The following is a 6,000-nucleotide window of genomic DNA, read 5'->3' as shown; positions in this document are numbered from 1 at the left end:
TTTTTTGAAGAGAAAACCTTTGGTGGGTGCAATGCACCAACATATATCCGAGAGTATATTATTCTCACACCTAAGAGACTGGAGGAAGCCTTTAGCCAAGAGGGAAAACAGAATCAGGGAAAATAGAATATGGAAGGAAAAATAAATTGCAGCCCTATAAGGTGGATGCTGAGGTTTACCTTATGTCCTAAAACTGAAGAAAAATCGGTCTGGAGAACAACACAGGCCTGATTTCTACATAGGCAGTCTGTAGACGGTGGTTGTGCATTGCAGGTAAGTTAGGATGAAATAATTTTGTCTATTACATATTTAAATGAAGGAAAAGTTTAATTGGATTTATTTTTTTCAGTGTTTTAGTCCATGGTTGGTGGCTTCCTCAGATCTGGGCTCTAGATGAGGCAAAATATCACAGTGGGAGAGTATGGCAAAGGGAAGAATATTGACACAGGGTAACTAGAAATAAGAGAGAGCTTCACTTACCAGGGAAAAAATATAAATCCCAAATTGTATCCCAAAGGACCAAAATCCTTTAAGTCATACATTGCCTGCCTATATTTACCGCCCAGTTAGTGTTTAAGAGTGAACCGATCTAATCATCTCATCTCTGAATGATCTTTCATTTTTCTCACACAGGAGCTTGTGGGGGACACCACCTATGTAAATCATAACATTTAAAGTGGTGGTTAGTATTTTTCTAAGAGAAAGCTGCAATCAAGGATCAGTAGAATACAAATATTTTTGTTCCGAGTACTGTTAATGGAAAATAACAAAATTTGAAGGTGTTTTTGGTTTTTCCAAGGCTGAACTAGAAAGAGAGGGAAAAAAGGACTGGAAGGGCTCCCCAAAACCTCAGCCTCAGTGTTTCCTTTGAAACTTACATCCCAAAGGACTTACTCTCTGTTACATTGTCTCTACACCTTCAAAAAATGGAGTTCCAGGTATTCAACTGATGCAAACAGAAAAATGTACAAATTTAAAAAATTAATGAATTAATGAAACCAGGGAATGTGAACAGACTCCCTGGGACAGATCCCAGTCCCCAGGGTTCTTCAGAACTTCCCCACTGCATAGCCCTAGTTCATTACTCATGCAGACAGCCACTATTTGTCATAGTGCCAAAGAACTCTATGAATTCTCAAGTATCAGGGCCTAAACTACTCTGAAAAGTAAGATGATTCATCTAATCTGGGACCTCAAAATGGGTTAAGGCAATGTCTGTAGACTGAAATTTGACCTGTTTTGTTGTTATATTTGCATAGTAATACTAAGAAGAAATTTGCAATCCTGGCCTACCCTACCTGTTTGTGTTATCACAGTCCCTCTTCCTGTCATTCTACCTATTTATTCCTCCTGATTGCTATTATTTTTTATGTCTAACTCCCATAGTCTATCACCCTTCCAGCCTGTCATCTAGCTGACAAATTGATGTTTTCTGGACTGACAGGAACAGGAGCAAGCAGGACAACTATGAGGCCCAATGCAAGAAGAATATTTGTGACCCAGACTGGGAAGCTGTATTAATTGAAACACCTTTCACCAGTGGAGAAAGTGTCCTTCATGCAAGCTCAGCTCTGCGAGCTTTTAACTTTAAGAGAAAGGTGGTTTAGAAGAATATATGAAAGGGAAGTTTTTTCACAGAAATGCCATCATCTAAAATGTCACCTGTTTCAAGGACAAAACAATATCATTAGCTACATAAACTGAATGGTCACTAAAATTTGGATTTTCCAGTCCAAAAATGAGAAGAGGCAGGAAGAGAATGCAGGGACATGACTTGGGTAAGCTAACCAGGAAGGAAAGTGAAAGGTCTAGTTAAACTCATACCACTATAAGGAAAAATTGTCCATGTGAATTGTGGAGACCTGTCCCTTTGGTCTAATGGTGAAGAGGGGTAGGGATTGGGAGGGAATGTCTACATTCAATACAACCAAAACTAATAGATTTCACAGAGGTTTTACTGAAGGACAGTTAAATTCTAAAATGAAGGATCTTCTGTGGCAATTTGATGTAAGGGAAAACAAGCAGCCTTTTCACTGATGAGGAAAAAAATGTGTTCCTCTGCATGAATCAGGCAGACAAGGCATATATGTCTGGCAAGAATCCAGATTCTTGTTATCAGTGAACACCAGAAAATCACCAACTAGGTGATGGAGCTACAAATGCTAAAAGGCCTGGGGCCAGGGCCCGAAAAGACCATCCATCACGCCAAACTTATAACCCAATGTGCATGACAACAACCAGCCTTTAAATTTACCTACATTATCAAAAATGTTGGAATGTGAATATTAATACAGGTCTCTCACCTGACTTAGAGACATAAAATCTCATACATACATTTTTACTCTCTTTACTCCCACCTTAGATGCCACTATATGTAGGCATTCCACTGTATATTTTGTGTACCTATGTCTGAGAAATATGGGAATCCTTGATGACCACAAAAAAGAAGATAAAATTGCAAGCCTGATTAAAATCCTCAAGATGTGTGGATGCTTTCAACAGAATAGAAAAATTGTTATACTTCAGCACGACATTTGAAAGAGCGAGACCGAAAAATAAATCAGAGGATACGCACCCAAAAGGAAAATGTCATCAGTAATAAATGACCCTTATGAGATAAATAAACATTATAAATACACTTTTTAAGCTGTGATTGGTCGGGAAGAGTTTGCAGGACTGTGTTAATAAACACAGATTACAGAGTTTTACATGGAAAGCCCTGAATCATTAGGAAAATAGGATCTGATAGTGGACATAAATAGCAGGGCCCCAGGGTAATTCAGTGGGCCACAAAACTTACTGTGTACAAATGGCCTTACATCCCTGTTTGTTTGTACCGTTAGTTAACCAATGCTACCAATAAGTGTAGAGAAGGCAGACAACAACAGAATCAGAAAACAGGTGGTGAAGCTAGGTGAGGGCACTCCAACTCCTGAACACCATGGAAATCTCCATAAAATGGCCCAAGGGAACACTAGCATCCAAATGTCCACCACCAGAGAACATAAGCTTCACATGCCTCATGAACCATTCACAGGAAAGATGTTCATGTGAAATTTCAAATTCTTTGCTCAGATGCCTCTAACAACTTTCTGTCTCCCTTGCCTGCTCCTTCTCTTTACTCCCACCTTAACATCTGAATCATTCATTTTTCCTTCCAACACCCGCCCCCCCCCCCCGCCCCCCCATCCCCCAGTACTCTGATCACAACAGGGCACAAACAGACTCAGATTCTGGGTCCTGAACTTTTTCTCTCTGAGCAGGTCTAAACTCCGGCCAGTTTTCGTGGTCACCAGGGTCACCAGGGCATTTAGGCATTGCCACCTGGGCCAAAGGCAACACGGGTGCCCCTTTCTGGCCAAGACATTCCCACAGGCCACAAGTACCAAGGGCCATTCATTGCAGTCAGTCCTGACATGAATTATCACAGAAAGGGGATGAAGACAAAGACAGAGCTGAGCTGTGCACATGCCCAGGGTGATGTCCTTGGAAACTTAAGCCCCTGGAAAGGGTGCTACTCCATCCCAAAGGCCTTAGGGCTCTGCTTCCACAGCAGCTAGGACTCCTTTTCCCTTTGCCGCCCTGTGCCCTCGCATAACTGTGGGGAAAAGAAGGCAGGCTGAGAGCGCCTACAGGCCCCTGGCCTTAACCAAAGCTCCCAGGGCCACAGTGCCTCCGTATTTGGGGAACACAGGGAATCTCGTTTCCTGAAGGCTATGGCAATGTGAGCCTGTGTCTCTGCAATGCAGTTTCCCTTTGGGAATTCCAGTCCTGCCAGAAGCAGATTGGCCTCTGCTTCTAGCGTCCAGCACCTGCAAGTTTCCCTAGGGCACGGGTGAAGTAGGTGGCCTAACAAACAACAGGCTGGTAGGGCAAAGAGCATAGAAAGCCCTACCTGGGATCAGGGAGCAAGGCGAAATAGACAAAGGCGACGCTGGCCTAACAGGCTGGGCCACCAGGGCACAGCTGCCAGCTGTGGAGGAACCCAAGAGGAGACATTTGGCATGGGAAAGCCCTGAAGCCGCTTGCCAATTGGGCCCCAAAGGCGATGGAAATGGTGTGCCTATGCAAGGCGGCTGGGGACAAAGCGGCGGCTGACGTCACAGAGCCCAGCGGCAGGCGCCCCAGCAGGCAGCGCGTCGGGGGGGGGGGGGGGGAGGGGGGGGGGACGCTAAATTCCTTCCGGCGCAAAGGCCTCTGGCGCCGGCGAGTGGGTGGGTGAGGGCCAGCTAGTAGGCTTAGCAGATTGCAACTGGGCCTTGCTACTGCCGCCTGGTCGGTGTGGACCAGCTCCAGCAGCGCTTGGGGCCACATGGCTAGTGAAGCAGGGGGCGGGGAAAGGGAGGCAGCGCCAGATCCCAGAGACCAGGATGGCCCGGTTAACTGCCGCCAGGAGGGGGCGTTCAGGGGGTCTGTTGGGGAGGAGAGCCCTGTAGTGAACTGGGCTTCATGGATAGTGCCTGCTGGCACGTGTGAAGCGGCCGCGCTGGTCCCTCTGGAGGCCCAGCCGGTCCCCGAGGCCTTCTCGTGGATAGAGGGGGCATCTCCTGCCGGAGGGGCGGTTCCTATGATGCTGGATGTGGTGGAGGTCGTGGAGATAGAGACCCAGGACCAGCAGGAGGAATCCGAAGTACCTCCAGATGAGAATTTGCTGGTACTGACAGCGCGGGCCTCCAGGAAGAGGCTCTCCCCGATGCAGGAGCTCGCGGTCCTTCAGTGGGAGCTCAGGGCTACGACAGCCCGCGGTAGTCGCTCCTACGCTCGGCTAAGGCGGAAGCTGGCCCGAAGGCGGGGATCTTATCTTGACCGCCGAAGGGCTATCATCGACAGCATCCCTGGCTTCTGGGCCAAAGCGGTATCCTTCTCTAGCTCACGCTGTGGGGCTTTCCTTAGGTCAGGGCTGGGGGTGTGGCCTTTGGAATTGTCCAACTGGGAAGGCTCTGTGGAAATGGCATAGGAGGGCTGGGACTCAGGCACACCAGGAGAGGATGCGATTGAGAGCAATAAGAGAGAGCATTGTCGGTGGAAAACGCCTAGTGATTTATGACTCTGCTGGCAGGCGTCACTAGGGCTAAGGCCTGAGAGTCTAGGACAACAGCAAAAAGCTGGCCCAACACAGTGGTAGGCTCTACTCAGCGATGCACCAATGCACCACCACCGAGCAGCACCTTGTCCTACGGAGAGGCCTGCATTCTTACACCTGGTGATAGTGGAATTCCAAAAGCCTAGGTCTGGTTTTGCAGGGGGCACAAGTCTGGAGACTCTAGTCTGTGGCGCAGATACAGCTCTCAGGTTGCCTCGGCGCCTGCTCTGTTGGCAGCCAGGCCCTCTGTTGGAACCCGGCCATGGTTCAGCTTGGTGGTGGTGCAGGGCGCCAGCTGTGTACAGCAGACCACAATGCCAACAACTGCAGTCCGTGTGCAGATGCAAGGAGCTGTCCCTGAACCCCCTCGGACCCCTTTGGTGGCTCTGAAGATGGTGAGCAGTGCCACTGCAGCACACAGGGATCTGGGCTGAGCTCTGGGCCCCTCCCTGAGAACACCCATTGATCAGTGTGTAGGCAGACCACAGGCCCTCTGAGGAATGCCTGGGGCCTGTACTGGGACAGACCCATACAAAGGCCCAGCTCCCAAGTCAGGTCCTACACAGCTCTGGGTGTTGGTGCTCTTCCTGCTGGCTCTGAGGCATCTGGCTCTCCCATCACAGTAAATGAGAGCTCCTTGACCCAAAGCAGATGGGGTACCACCCCCAGTTGTCAGCTATCATCACCCACCAAGACAAAGACCTGCTTGGCTACGTGTCCAATTTAGAGGTCAGCCTGAGTCCTTGTGACAGTGGGTCGGGGCATGGATTCCCCTCAACTCTGTATCAGAAGCTCTGTTCTTACCTTCCTCCCCTGCCTGGCAGGTGGAGGATGTGAGCCCTGCCAAGAATCGCTGTAGCATGAAGTTCTCCTTTCGGCACAACCCCTACTTCCGCAATGAGGTCATCACCAAGGAG

The sequence above is a fragment of the Callospermophilus lateralis genome, chromosome Y, assembly GCF_048772815.1.
Source record: "Callospermophilus lateralis isolate mCalLat2 chromosome Y, mCalLat2.hap1, whole genome shotgun sequence".
Classification (NCBI taxonomy): Eukaryota; Metazoa; Chordata; class Mammalia; order Rodentia; family Sciuridae; genus Callospermophilus; species Callospermophilus lateralis.
Note: the sequence above shows the minus strand (reverse complement) of the source record.